Source organism: Schistocerca gregaria, chromosome 5 (assembly GCF_023897955.1).
Source record: "Schistocerca gregaria isolate iqSchGreg1 chromosome 5, iqSchGreg1.2, whole genome shotgun sequence".
In the NCBI taxonomy this organism is placed as follows: domain Eukaryota; kingdom Metazoa; phylum Arthropoda; class Insecta; order Orthoptera; family Acrididae; genus Schistocerca; species Schistocerca gregaria.
This window is the reverse complement of record NC_064924.1, coordinates 390075583-390091203: the sequence shown is the minus strand read 5'-3', so window position 1 is coordinate 390091203 and position 15621 is coordinate 390075583. Positions and strand designations below refer to the sequence as shown.

The 15621-nt window shown below is 41.5% G+C and overlaps 1 protein-coding gene across 1 annotated transcript in view; it reads right to left on the bottom strand.

Annotated features, from left to right (window-relative positions):
• Window positions 1-15621, bottom strand: part of LOC126272493 (sex peptide receptor) — a 3488090-nt gene that overhangs the window by 2421129 nt on the left and 1051340 nt on the right. Inside the window, exon 5 of the mRNA XM_049975380.1 lies at window positions 6726-6762. The gene's annotated coding sequence lies outside the window, so the exon portion shown is untranslated. The remainder of the gene's footprint in view (window positions 1-6725; window positions 6763-15621) is intronic.

Here is a 15621-nt window from a genome sequence, read left to right as displayed (position 1 = left end):
CATAAGATTGCTGGTGATTGGTGAAAATTTATAATTGACATCTGTGATTGGTGAGCCAATGTGCTAGAATTGTGCAGTTTCATTTCTTTCCTAAACTGAAGATTTGTTTCAATCCTGACCTCTCGTAATAGTTGACATCTTTCTGTCTTACATTTCCTAAAAAAGGTGCTGCTCCAACACCTGTAACCACTGGTATTTTACCATTCATGGCAGTGCCTCCCCCCTTAAATATCCTGCTATTACCCCAGCCAGTTTACCCTTCCCTTTCCTGTTGAGATGTAAGCCATGCCTGGTATAGTCCCACCTACTGAGAGAATCAACAGGAACCACACCAATATGAGCCCCCGCACCCGACCCAAGCAGCTGTTCAAACTCCAAATTAGCTCTCCCAACAGAAGAGTTCAAATGAGGCCGGTCATGGCGTCTCAGGACGGATACATATTCAACATTGGTGTGTCTCGATGCCGACGCCATCTTTACCAGATCACACTCTATACTGTACCCAGTATCTCTGTCGATACTGTTCAGTGGCCCTCCCACAATAACCAAGGCGTCTTCCCGGGTAAATCCTTTACAAAGTGAGCCTAAATCATCTGTCACCTGATCCAGACTAGCACTTGGTTTGAAAAAATTTGTGACCTTGTATTCTGGTCCTGGGATATGTAGTTTAGAGCTAGACGCATAGGACCTTCCCTTTCGGAAAGCCTTAGCGCATTTAAAATTCTTGACCATAACGGTTGGACCGTGTTGGTGGATTCTAAACAACTAAAAAATCGTGGCCCGGTCTGATGAGTCCCGATTTCTGTTACTAAAAGCTGATGGTAGGGTTCGAGTGTTGCCCAGACCTAACACAGTCATGAATCCATGTGGTCAACAGTGCTCTGTGCCAACTGGCGTTGGCTTCGTAATGGTGTGGCCTGTGTTTATATGGAATGGACTGGGTCCCTTGGTCCCACTGAGCTGATCATTGACTGGAAGTGATTATGTTCGGCTATTAGGAAACCATTGCAATCACTGAATGACTTCCTGTCCCAAACAACGACGGATTTTTTATGGATGACAATGCGCCTAGTCACCAGGACACAACTGTTCGTGATTGGTTTGAAGAACATTTTGAGAAATTTGAGTGAATCATTTGCCACCTCAGATCGCCTGACACGAATCCCATTGCACATTTATGGGACTTAATCGATAGGTCAGTCTGTGCACACAATTCTGGACCAACAACGCTTTCGCAATGACGAACGGCTGTATAGCTCAATATGTCTGTAGTGGACTTCCAACAACTTGCTCAGTATCTGTAACGTCGAGTTGCTGCACTAAGCCGAGCAAAAAGAGATATTACTCTATATTATGAGGTACCCATGACTTTTGTCATCTCAGTGTAGTCTGTGTGTAGCGAGCGACAGAACATGAAAATCTCATGTATGTTCAAATATAACACTGCGGTTTACATAAAACGACGGAGCTAGGGGCAGCTGAATCACATTATATATACACCACAAAAACTTTTCCTGAACGTGGTGCGCCCGACACTTTTCGGTTAAAATGTATTTTAGGGAATCAGATATGGGCGAATGAGACGGTGAAATTTCTTTTGTCTGTAAGTTGCTGGAAAATGGAAATACGGAATTCAGATTCTGGTGAGATAACAAGTAGAGCCATTAAGAAGAGGGTCTCTTAACTGAACGTAGTTTGTCTTGAAAGTTTGTCTCACGATTTTGCGATTTCGGTGTTATAATCGAAAAACCCTTTCCTGGTGATGACACACGCGTGAATGCCATTGCTCGCGTCTAGCCAGATCCGTTCAGGCCTTATACTGTGCAAAGATTTTTCTGTGGTGCTCTTCAGTTCTTTACGTTATACACCACCACACACCTCACCCCCTGCAAGAAAACTATTCAAGAAGGCTAAAGGAATGTGTCTTTCCTCCAAAGGAAGACGAACTATTTGATTTTCTGAAAAGTACATTTAAATTATGTACTTTGTGTGGTAATTCTTAGATCAGCAGCATGAGACCGCTTGGCTTTTGGTACTGTCTTACTGACCTCAAAAGTTTGGTTCATAAATTAAACGTGTATATGTTTACTATAAGCAAACGGACGGTTTGACAATTCAAAATTAATCGAACGGATTCTTTTCAGTAGTCAGACAATTACGTTTGATATAGAGAGGAAAGAACACAAGAGAGAATTATAAAATCACAGGGAAGACAAACAGTGATGTATAGGTAATGATAAAAACCTGTTTGTGCTTATTGAAGCTAAGAGGTTTTGTGGACAGTATTGCTCCAGGTGCTTAAATAGGAGGGGAGAGGCTATGGACATTACCATACCTAGTACAGTGTAAGAAAGCCGTTGGCTTAGGAACAGAAAAGCTTTCACTATTCACGGAATGGACAAGTACAGGCCCTGCATGGTTTTAGAGGGAATATTGTAACATTCTTCCTGTAGGATAGTGCAGAGTGCTACGAACTAAATCAAGCACCGGCAAACCAGTCGGGAATGACATAGCAGAATGGGCTGTGAGAAGACGTCAGCCAATTGCACCCTGACCGACCCCTCTCCAGGACGACAACGCCACAGCAGTGGCCACTATGCGAAGACAAAAGGCCTGCGCCCGACTGGTCGTGACCCGGTCTAAGAGAAGGACATACTAGCGGCCTGAATAGAAGAGTAAACGGTATTACTTACTTCGCTTGTATTAGGATTATTGTACTGAAAACTCTTGTTTATTTCGTACGTCGCCCTTTGCTTGCGGCAAATCTGTGCAGTATTCAAAGTTAAATATTGTCGTTTACTTTTGGCAATAAAACTCATTAATACAATTTCTTTGAATTGTTGTCTGGCGATCCGAGAAAGCAGGTTTCCTAGACACCCCATATTCGGCGACTATGAAGGATTTAACGGAAAGTTCGGGTAACGATGATGAAGGTAGATAACGATCACACACCTTTCTCTCGAAAGCAGACCTCAGAGGCTCAATAATACTGAGGTATGGTGACTGTGGTTTCCAGGGGGTTGGCGAGGCGCAAAACCAGTCCTGGACGACGCAAACAGGGTGAACAGGGGTGCCCTCATCTTGGAACAAAGCGTCACCATTAGGACAAAAATATCGTACCACGGGATGGACCTACTAAGCCCAACATTCTCCTTGGCAGTGTTGCGACCTTACAGAGTTCTTGGAATGTTACGATATGGCTGGCCAATTCATCACCGAACCTTCACATTGTATCCCTCCTCGGGCAGGAAATCGGCTAGCAATAGGAAACGTTGTGAACGAAAACACATTCACAGTACAGGTTTTGTGTCTTTGCTACCACGTTTTCCTATTACCAGCATTTGTTCAAATGTACAGATGTTCCATTGTGCGTGAATTCCTAAGGGACCAAACTGCTGAGGTAATCGGTCCCTACACTTACACACTACTTAAACTAACTTACGCTAAGAACAACACACACATCCATGCCCGAAGGAGGACTCGAACCTCCGGCGCGAGGGGCCGCGTAATCAATGACATGGCGCATCTAACCACGTGGCCACACCGAGCAGCTAGTATCAGTGTAGTGTGGTTTTGCATTTCCAGGCCGTAACGTAATTACCTGCTACTAGCACCATCTTCATGTTGTTTTGGTGATGACAGGGTTCTCGAGTTTGACATTCGGGCCGGCCCAGGTGGCCGAGCCGTTCTAGTCGCTACAGTCTGAACCGTGCGACCGTTACAGTCACAGGTTCGAATCCTGCCTCCGGCATGTATGTGTGTTATGTCCTTAGGTTAGTTAGGTTTAAGTAGTTCTAAGCTCTAGGGATTGATGACCTCAGAAGTTAAGTCCCATAATGCTCAGAGCCACTTGAGCCATTTTTTTTGTGACATTCGGTTCTGCAATGACTTTTGCAGCGGGTATGTTATTTTTCGTCACAATCCTCTCCAGTGACCGTCTGTCAAGAACATAATTCACACTTTCGTCTGTCTTGTGATGTGACAGATAATGATTTTCCGCTATCCCTATTTGCGAATAATCCCTCTATACGGTGACTTTTGCAATACCAAACACATCTGCTCCCTTGTTTACGGAAGCACGCACCATACGAGGTATAACAATCTGCTCACACGAACACGCTCAGCTTCGATGCAATGCACTCACAACTGCACAAAACACGTCCGCCCCCGGTAGCTGAGTGGTCAACGCGACAGACTGTCAATCCAAAGGGCCCGGGTTCGACTCCCGCCTAGGTCGGAGATTTTCTCCGCTCAGGGACTGGGTGTTGTGTTGTCCTAATCACCATCATTCATCCCCATCAACGCGGAAGTCGCCGAAGTGGCGTCAAATTGAAAGGCTTGCACCAGGCGACGGTCTACCCGACGGGAGGCCCTCGTCACACGACATTTCATTTCATTTTTGCACAGAACACCATTGTGACCACTACTGATCCTTGCAATGTATTGAGGACATTTCTCAGATGCTAATAAGGCATCGCAACTTGCAAGGTTGGATAGCATCTGCATTCATGTTCAAGGAAGCATTTGTGGCCGTGTTTCCATTCTTTTGCCCAACGCATGTATCACAGATTGTTTTGTATCCCGCCTGGAAGACGGCGCGTGGGTCTGCTCCTGTGATTTAGAGGTAGTCCGAATGTAGGAAGCTAGGGGGAGCAGGCGAGGTAGAACACTCGGTACTGCAATTAAAGTAAAAGTTGTTTTACTATATCTCAGCACAATACTAAATATGAATACATGACTTTGTACTGAGGAGCACGTAGTTGCGAAGCTGGATGTATCGAAGTTAACAAATGTTACACAGGCAAAATCTGTAGTGGCTCGCCCACTATGAAAATGAAACAATGTTGGTTCGTCGTCTCCTCGTGATAAAAATGGGCTGAATCGGAAGCGGCACAGCACCGGCTAGAGGGCGCTGTCGTCGGCGAAGATCTTCCGCTCCCGTAGTGCCAACCTAAGGACGGGCACCTACGCTGTGGCATCGTAGCTATCGATATCATAGAATGCACGCTTTCAAGGCCAGTACCTGCGTTATTGCAATATTAGTTTTATGGTCACAAGGCCATGGTCTAAGGCATAATTTTCTGCCTGCTTGCTGTCTGAGCCGTTAAAGTCTCTGATAATGTTTCCAGCACCCGAAGACGCAACACAAGACGAACTTTAGGCATAGAATTGCGTTTGGCACAACAGCCTTATGTCCACGTAACAAATATCAGCTGTAGCGAAAACTCCTGTGCATTTGCATTAGTAAAAGATTACGAAATTGAACACTTGGCACGAAGTAATTTTTCCGTGATCACTACAGCAGCAGGCAAGATTATACTGAGTGAGGACAGGTGTTACATGTTCTCGAAATCCATGGGCGTAAGTAGATCTGACAGTTCTGGTTGTCATTGAACGCAGTGCACGTTCCCACAGGTAAATTCGTAGGGAATAAGACTGTGAGCTGGACTACCGGTACTGGATCCTCTATGCTTGAATGAATATGATGATGATGATGATGACTGGTTTGTGGGGCGCTCAACTGTGGGGTCGTCAGCGTTCGTACAAAGTCCCAAGTTTTTCACAGTCCAATGTAGCCAAAGTCACGAATGAAGATGATGAAATGATGAGGACAACAGAAACACCCAGGCAGAGAAAATCCCCAACCCACCCGGGAATCGAACCCAGAACCATGTGATCCAGAGGCAGCAACGCTAGCCACTAGACCACGAGCTGCGGACATGCTGAATGAAAAACCCTGTCAGGTAGTATTCTAACGGGCAATTATTACGTTGTGATAAGCATATCATACTGGTATTTTTCACACAGGAAATGACAATGCTAGGAGTGTATATCAATAAATCTAAGAGGTTATCTAACACAGATTGGTGAAAAGTTTCACTGTAACGGTAGAGAGTTTGTCAGTATTATATGAGGCTGGTCATCAATAAACGAATGACGCCACTATACCATAGCGATACACAAGACCAACTCACGGCTACTAGAGTGTATGCTCGTAAATACAGACGCAGTAAGTTACATTAAATAGTGACGAAATCAAAAATTAGGATGTACTGATTTAATGTATGGGGTTTGGGAATTCCACTAGTTTTAAGTTATGCTGAAATATTTGTCAGATGTTTAACAGTACAATTATGGGACTAAACATGATGACTTACCATGATTATGCATCATAGCTGATTGTATAAATTCTAAGACATGGATTAACTCAAATAAATGGCGAATGCTGCGGAGACAGATGGAAGCGTAATTAGTGATTTTCACGTCTGTTTCACTACATATTTATTTGAGCAGCTTCGGATTTTATCTCAAGAGACCGAGAGCACTTCCTTATAAATATTCCTACCACAGAAAGTCTGTGTTCTTAGAATTCTGCTTTCCACATCAGTTACCGTCAACACAAACCTCTAACGCTAAGAACTAAGTTAATCTCTATAGATTACAGAGATGTAGGTTAAGGCACGACAGGGAAACACTAAGAGAAATAATGACGTGCTCCAGTGTATTCTGCCAAGCTGTTGCCATTTTATGCATGATATGTCGACGACCGACCCAACCGTCTCCTTCAGGTGCTACGAGTTTTCCTGTTATGTGTTCTCCCTGCCTGGACTCCAGTCAGACTCAGGAGAAAGCCCGAAAATACACTATCAATATCAACCGTGCCGAGAAAACCTGAGATATGATATCACTAAGAGAGACAGATAGCGGTCGTAGTTTCTGCTTACCGTCTCAGGCGATTGGCTGCAGCTGAGACACCGTCACCTGTAAGACGAAAACAAAGCATTGCATCACTCCAGGAATACATACTAAGCATGAAATAATAGAGTGAAATCAATTACTAAGGGAATATTTTTCTCCATAATGTAACGCTTATGTTCATAGAACTTATACCTAACTCAAGTAACATCTGTGTCATCATTTTCTTAGGGGCAACTTACATGTAAATGTTTTGTAAATATTTTAATAATATTTAAATGTAAATGTTTTGTTAAAGTTTATATCTATATTGTATCACTGTAGTTAATGTTTGTATTTGCCTTCAAAAGTAATATTCTTTTTATCTCTGTAGGTTAAAACAGTATGTGTACAAATGATTTATGCTTAGAGAAACTATGTTTGTAGTTATATAAAACCTAGATGGAAGACCCTCCGTTGTGAAACCCGCATGGCATGAGCAGAAAAGGTGGATTTAGCTGTGGGTCCACAATAAGTCTTTGTGTATCATTGGCAGACAGGATATGTCAGTGTTTTTTGTGCAAACAGTTCACTCTGAGCGGGGTGAATGAGGAATGGAAATGAACTTTTTTATACAATAATTCCTCGGATGTGAAGATAACTGGCCATAAATTCATAGCTTTTTCTGTTGGATCAGAGTCACAAAATCCTGACACCCAGAAAACAATTTTCAGTCTTTTAGACATCAAGAGCCATGAATACGTTGGCCGCCTTCAAGTTCGGCACAGTAGATCAGCACAGCCACCACGTTCACCTCAAATCATAAGCGGAATACTGTAATTCTGCGTGGACCAGTTATTTGCTTTATTTGCGAATAATAATCAAGTTTCGTTGCAGTGGGCTACTGTTCGTAAAACAGAATTTAGTACCAAGTGAAGTCATATACAGCAGCTAATTTTATTAATAAATAGTATAACCACTTGGTACCACTTGGTCTAATTAGGCTGGCGATCGTTTACCTTTACATAATTACAATTTGCTTGATAAATTCCAGAACTCTGGTTCGATTTCTGCTAGCTCAACTAATGAACATACACTTCTGTGAATAGTCCTATACTACTTTCATTAACGCGCTGTCGTAGTGAAGTTAAATTACTTTCATAATGTATTGCTCTTGAAATAGTATGCCCTAGTGTTGTATTAGTCTGATATGACTGATCCGACAACAACGTTTCTTATCCTTAGTGTCGTTCTTTTGCGTCGTCTGTTTTGGTTCAGTGAATAGCGACAGTGCAGTGTGATAAAGTTCTCGTAATCTATGGGCCACAGATATGAACTGAAGATTCGATCTAATGCCATCAATAAGAAATGACTGTAAGTTACACATCAGGGCCGTTTGTTGTCTTTACTTATTATATTACGGAAAATATAGTGTCAATGTATGTCTACAAAACAAAAACGAATGCGTTAATTGGTAAGACAAAACTATACAATAATTTCAGATGTCAAAATCACCCCTGTAACTACAATATCCACTTTACCAGATTTGGTACTTTATTCTCATCAGTTGTTTTTAATTCACTAGCAGTGTCGTTGTGACATATATGAATTCAGGTTACATAAAATATGTGAATGAAGTAAAACAATTAGTCATATACTGAAAGAGTCTTTTTCAGTGTGTGATATCCCGATGTTCAATTAATTGACATATTTTACATAAATTCATGATGTTCAGAGTGTATAACTGTATATTATTACGAAGCTGTTAGTATACTAATTGCACCTTTAAACGGTAACAGAACCTTTAATGTGAATATTGTAGAAATCAAGCTACTTTGACATCATAAATTATTACTGAAGCATTTATGAGATCGAGTAGTTCCGTTTGACAATATGTTATTTCTTGTCTTTGTTTGTAAGTGCGTGACCATTTTTCAACGTTCAGCTATAATAAGTTTCATTAAAATCAATCAAGTTAGGGGCCGTAGACGATGAGTTATCTTAAGATTACTCTGTTTGAAGGCGACGGTAGGAGAACCAACTGCGCAGTTTCACGGAAAATAACGTGCAGAAATATTTTGACATTTGGAAGGTACAAATGCAGAATTGTGTGGATTCAAGAGGATCCTCCTCTGTAGGCAACGACCTTTAACTGGCCTTCTATGATAAGCACATAAGTTTTCAGTATCAACATAGTTTCGTTCGTGTCAGGTTTCGTGCCAGTCATATTCCGACTTAATGCAAGAACACATTTATAGTGCACTGCTCGCCATCTTACGCTGAGTAGACTGATTTTAAAAAATGTGGTCACGGTGGAAGGACACAACTCATCTTCGAAAATCAGGCTAATATTTGAAGGCAAGCAGTTACTCATTAAATCGTGTAGTTTCTTTTGTAAGATATAGTGTAGGTATATCATTTTGTTAAAGTTCCACTCTGAAATAGTTCAAGGAAAGCGTCATAAATCTGACAAATGGTACTGAGAGAGGTTCTCCCAAAGCCACTGAATGCACATAAGTGTTTTAGCTTTGTGGTTATTTATTAGAATCTCATTCGGATGCAGTGGACTTACGACTCACATCCGGCGATACTGAGCTTTACTGTCATTAAGAAGTTCAGGGTTGTTTCAACCCGTCTCTGGTTATTCCATTGCCTAACATTTCCCAGCTTCACGACTTAGGTGCCAACTGAAATTTAGAATCGATTATTCGTTATGACTTCTTCCCTCTTTGTTCAGACCATTCTACAAGATACATCGAATAACAAGTATTGCGGGGAGTTTTTAACTTATTTCGACACAAGTACAAAACTTTCGCTGTATTTCTGCTGGTAAGCCAGTGTTAATGAAACAGATAACTTACTATTTGAATCTGCTATCTTATGAATAAAAAGTTGTGCAAAGAATTCGAGCGTTTCTGACTGTACGTTCATTAATATAACTCGTACCTGATTACTTGCCTTCGAACTGAATGTAAAAGTATATTGCTCCGTCACGATGCACGGAATGTTGCAAGCAGTTTCTCCTGGTTATGTTGAAAAACTGGGCACTTCATTTGTGTAATCAAGTAAAATACTGATTACATTCTTTTATTCTTTTACTGTATTTGTAATCATGGATCTCACACACACACACACACACAATCTGATCAAAAGTATCCAGGTACCCATTAGAGGACATAATTATGCATTGTGTCCGCCTTTCGCCCTCATAACGACCTGAACTCTGCTAGGGATACCTACAGTTGGATGTCCGAATCTTTGTGAAGGAGTGGCAACCCGTTCTTACTGAAGAGCCGAAAACACAGAAGGTAGTGACGTTGGACGATAGGGTATGCAGTGAAGTAGACGTTCTAACTCGTCAAAGGTGTTCCGTTTGGTTCATGCACTGTATGGATATTTAATATCCATACAAACTAACTTACTCTGAATATGGTTAATCAGAGTTTGTGTGAAGATGCTGGATCGAGTTTCAAATGACAGAGAACTAACGATCGTTGCGTGACAGAGGAAGTCGCTTCCGAATTAAATTAAACAGCCAAAAATCATATCCTCCATACAGCTACAACAGCTTAACTGAAATGCTGATCGTTTTGGGAAACCAAACACATTTTTGAAATGAACTGTCCAATTATTATTGGTATAAGGCTGCCAAGAGAGGAATTAAAAGACAAAGTAACATAGTTCCTTGCGTATATAAAGGAACTACAACTTTTCAGAACAAAGACTATTATTACGTAGGAAGTTTAAGGAGATTAATTTCTTAAAAAGAGTTTGTCCTTTTGTAATAGAACAAAAAGAAATCTGTTTACATACAGTAGTTATAATAAGTCCGCAGATATATTAACTGGAATGATGTCAAGAGATATTACACAGAAGTCCTTAAGCAAAAACATTACTTTGTGATTTCATGAAAAGGTGGGTTATACGCCCTCCGCAATGTTCAGTATTCCCTATTCGTCATTACATGATATGTGTCTGGTGTCTTTAGCTGTGTTGTTGCCTTATTTTTCTACTTCACGTCACACCACCAACAATTTGTGTAGCCTAAAGAGGACTGAAATGTCCCTTAAGGATTTATTACTCAGGTGACATCCAATGACTTGTCCACGTTCGAAGTCACTCAGTTCCACTGATCCAGCCATTCTACTGACAGCACAAAAGTCTCCGCATCTTTTATTATACTGGCCTCTCTACCCCTCGTGACATCTAGTGGTCAATTCAGAGTTACTGAGCGTGTTCCGGTACTTCTGATATAACACCACATTTGTCATAAATCCGAGATCCACTGCAATCAGTCAATGTATTACAAATCGATTCCTCCAGATGGAAATTCCTTTGTGAAGCATATTCTAAAATTAAATGTAATACAAGTTGGTTCTGATGTAATAAACCAGACACTTAGGCCACTACATAAAATGGCTTCATATATTCCGTTTCTTTCCATATTGATCTTTTTATTGTAGCTACCTTTTGAGCTCTTTTCTCGATGTTCAAGTGCTCTTTAAATACTCTAACTCCAATGTGTAAAACGTCGTATCTGCTGACCTAAGTGGGGTCCACTGATATTATTTGGCAACTACGTTGGATGCTGTCTGCAAAATGTGTTACGAATAGATTTAGTACTAAAGACGTAAAGACTTAATGATGATGATGAATATCGAGGTGCCTTTTCAACTAACAAATGACCTATATAACTAGAAATCTGTTTGCATAAACACAAAACTCCAGAACCACAACACCGTCTTTAAACAGGAATGCCTTTATGTTTCAGAATGGCTTTCGTTAAATATGGCTGAATAACTGGGTGAAACAGAAAAGTCTTAGAACTAGAAAATAAGAATGCGAAATGGAAATGATGAAGTAATAAAAGAATTAACGAATGGGATCCAAATCAGACATAATGAGGAACAGAAGTGTTGTATTCTTTGGACACATAAAACGGGTAGATGATAGAAAGGCAACAAAAAGAATTTTCAACTTTTTGACTGAAACCCAAAAACATCAATGAGGTGGATCAAAAAAGTTGAAGCAGGCCTGGGAGAAATGGAAATAAAGGAGGAATAAATAGGAGAAATAGAATAATGTACAGCACAAGTAAAAAGGTTCAAGGGCTTCCAGGGAAAAACAAAGAAACAGACAGGCGCATTGTGGACAGAAGAAAGAAGGAAAAAAAAACAGGGGAAAAATGAAAAATACTTGAAACAAAGAAAGGAAAAAAGAAAGGAGAGGTAAGTTATTTCATATGGTCCTTAGCAGGCCAAACCAATAAAAAAGGACGTAAAAAATTTAAACTCCTTGCGTGATTTTGCAGTTTCAGTCTACGAACAGCGAAAATGATGCAATTAATAATTATTTTCCTTTCAATATTTTGTGGCCGATGTCAGCAAGAAAAATTTTCAACAAGATTTGAAATAATGTGTAAGTGCTCTGAGTTTCTAATACTGGATGAATATACTCTAGCTAATCTGCGAACCGTGAGTTACGCAGCGTCAAAACTTGGGCCAATACATACGTCGTTACTTTAATACTTCACTCAATGTATTAAAACCTTAACGTAAGTTTATAATTTATAATAAGTATACTATGAGACCATTTTAAATGTTTGAATGAGATCAGTAAGTGTATGAAATACTGAAAACCAGATTTTTCTTGCTTCTGGAAGCGGTTACTTAGACAGCCAGAAACCGTAAGCGGGTAATGGTTTTACCGGTTTAACCCGTTTACTGATGCACCGATGGTTATTACATTTTCTCTACTTGGGCCAGTGCGGAAGAAAAACTGTTTACCGCATGGGTTCCCAATATTATAGGAGTGATATGAAATGTATTTGCAGTTATAAATAACAACTACCATCAGCTTTGTAAAGGAATGACGTCAATGAAACTTTATGCTGGAGCGGGGCTCGAACCGAGGTTTCCCGCTTTTTGTGAGCGGTCGCCTTACCACTTGGCTATCCGAGCACGACCTGCAAGCCATACCGAAACTTCCATCTGTCCTCAGGCAAGTGTCTACAACCCGTACTCGTGCATCCATTATGTACGCTGAACTGCCAAATAAACTGATATACCTCCCTCATACCGCGTAGGGCCCCCGCGAGCACACAGAAGTGCCGCAGCACGACGTGGCATGGACTCAAATAATGCCTGAAGTAGTGCTGGAGGCAACCAACACTATGAATCCTGCAGGGCTGTCCATAAATTCGTAAGAGTATGAGGGAGTGGATACCTCTTCTGAACAGCACGTTGCAAGGCATGCCAGATAAACACAATAATTTTTGATGTCTGGAGAGTTTGGTAGCCAGAAAAGCTGTTTAAACTAACACGAGTGTTTCTGGAGCCACTCTATAGCAACTATAGACGTTTGGGGTGTCGCATTGTCCTGCTGGAATTGCCTATCCCCGTAGGAATGCACAATGGACATGAATCGATGCAGGTGATCAGACAGGATGCTTACGTACCCGTCACCGGTCAGAGTCGTATCTAGACGAGTCAGGGATCCCATATCACTGCAACTAAGCACGACCCACACCATTACAGAGCCTCCACCACCTTGAACACTTCCCTGCTGAGAAGCAGGGTCCATGGATTCGGCAATTTGCACAAGGGTGGCACTTCTGTGACGTTGAACGATTCCTTCAGTCATCGTTGGTATCGTTCTTGCAAGATCTTTTTCTGGCCGCACCGGTGTCGGCGATTTGATTCCTAATATTCACGCTACACTGATGAAGTTGTACGGGAAATCCCCACTTCATCGGTACCTCGGACTTGCTGTGTCCCATCGCTTATGCGTCGACTATAATACCACGTTCAGATCCACTTAAATGTTGATAACCTGCCATTCTAGTAGCAGTAACCAATGTGACAACTGCGCCAGACGCTTGTTGTCTTATATAGGCGTTGATGACCGCAGCGCCTTATTCTGCCTTTATAAATATCTCGGTATTAGGATACGTATGCCTATACCAGTTTTTTTAACGCTTCAATGTATATTCCCGTACAGGGGAGACATTTTACTTAAAAGTCACTTCTTCTGTGTCGGAGGATAAATACGAAGTTGTAGTGACTGTGTTACTTCGAATTACGATATAAAGTTCGATCAGCCATGCACGCATAGGTGAAGGAGCTTTACATCGTAATTCGGAGTAACACAGGCACTGTAACTTCGAATTTATAAGAACTGTGTTCAGCTTGTGTACTGCCAGAATTGCGTTGTAAATTCTGTAAGTGCCAAGACTTGCCGTTAGGCACCGGTACTGCTACAGCGACATAGGGTTGAAAAACAAGTAACAGTGTGCGTCACACTTGCCAAGAGTCAACGTGGGTGTGGACAAGGTGAGCCAGGCTTTGCTAGCAAAGGTGTTTTACTGAAGAAACAGCTACAGTGCTGTTGCTCGATGAAGGTATAGATGCATTAATAGGTTATGGAGAGGTCCTCTGTCCTCACAAGGGTTGAAAAACATGATTCATAAATTCGAATTAACTGGTAATTTGGGAATTGATCCTGGAAGATCAGCTTCTAAGGCCTTTAGGTAGTGCACGGTATCAGAACATTCAAGTTTTAAATCGATTAGTTGCGTAACTTCTAAAAAGGTTGATTATCGAATGACCAAACTCGGAATTATACCCTTACACTCTAAGGTGAACGATCAAAGTGTCGTAATTTATGCTGCAATACCTAGGGAAAGTGAACAAATAAACGTACTTAAAACGTAGTGGACCAAAACAGTCATAATGGACCCAATGTAGCGAAAGACGTCACTCACCAAAGCTATGTTAAAATAGAGTCACGGTACAAAAAGTTAACTTCTTATTAAACATGGACCTAAAATGCAGTCTTATTAAAAAGAGAAGTGCAGTTAACACATAAACTATGTGATCTGAAGTATCTGGACACCCACAAAAACACACTTTTTCCTATTAGGTGCATTGTGCTGCCACCTACCTCAAAGTATCCCATATCAGCGACCTTGAGAGAGCAGAATGGGGAGCGCCGTCCACGGTGGTCAAGCGGTTCTAGGCGCGCAGTCCGGAACCGCGTGACTGCTACGGTCGCAGGTTCGAATCCTGCCTCGGGCATGGATGTCTGTGATGTCCTTAGGTTAGTTAGGTTTAAGTAGTTCTACGTTCTAGGGGACTGATGACCACATACGTTAAGTCCCATAGTTCTCAGAGCCATTTGAACCATTTTGAACCAGAATAGGGAGCTCCACGGAACTCACGGAGGTCCAACGTGGTCAGGTGATAGGGTGTCACTTGTCTCATACTTCTGTATGCAAGATTTACACACTCCTAAACATCCTTACGTCCACTGTTTCCGATGTGATAGTGAAGTGGATACGTGAAGGGACACGTAAACCAAAAGAAGCGGACAGGAGGGTCGTAATGTGTAATAGGCAGACATCTATCCAGACCATCACACAGGAATTCCAAACTGCATGAGGATCCATTGCAAGTATTATGACAGATAGACTGGAAGGAAGAAAACTTGGTGTTCATTGTCGAGTGTCTGCTCATAAGCCACACATCACGCCAGTAAATGCCAAACGACGCCTCGCTTGGACGACTGAACAGTGGAAAAACGTTGTGTTGAGTAACAAATTATAGTACACAAAGTGGCGGTCCGAAGGCAGGTTGTGGGTATGGCGAATGCCCAGTGACCCTTATGTGCCAGTGAGTGTATTGCCAACAGTAAAATTCGGAAGCGGTTGTGTTATGGTGGAGTCGTGTTTTTGCTGCAGAAGGCTTGCACCCCTTCATGTTTTGCGTGGCACTATCACAACACAGGCCTACATTGATGTTTTAAGGAGACATTGTGCATTAAATTCGTTGAAATTTGACATTTTCTGTTTTCTACTCCATGATGTACTTTGGAGTTTCCTGAACGTCTTGGTACATAATACTTTAAAGTTAGACAATTGAGAGACCTTAAATCATATTTTCAATGTTG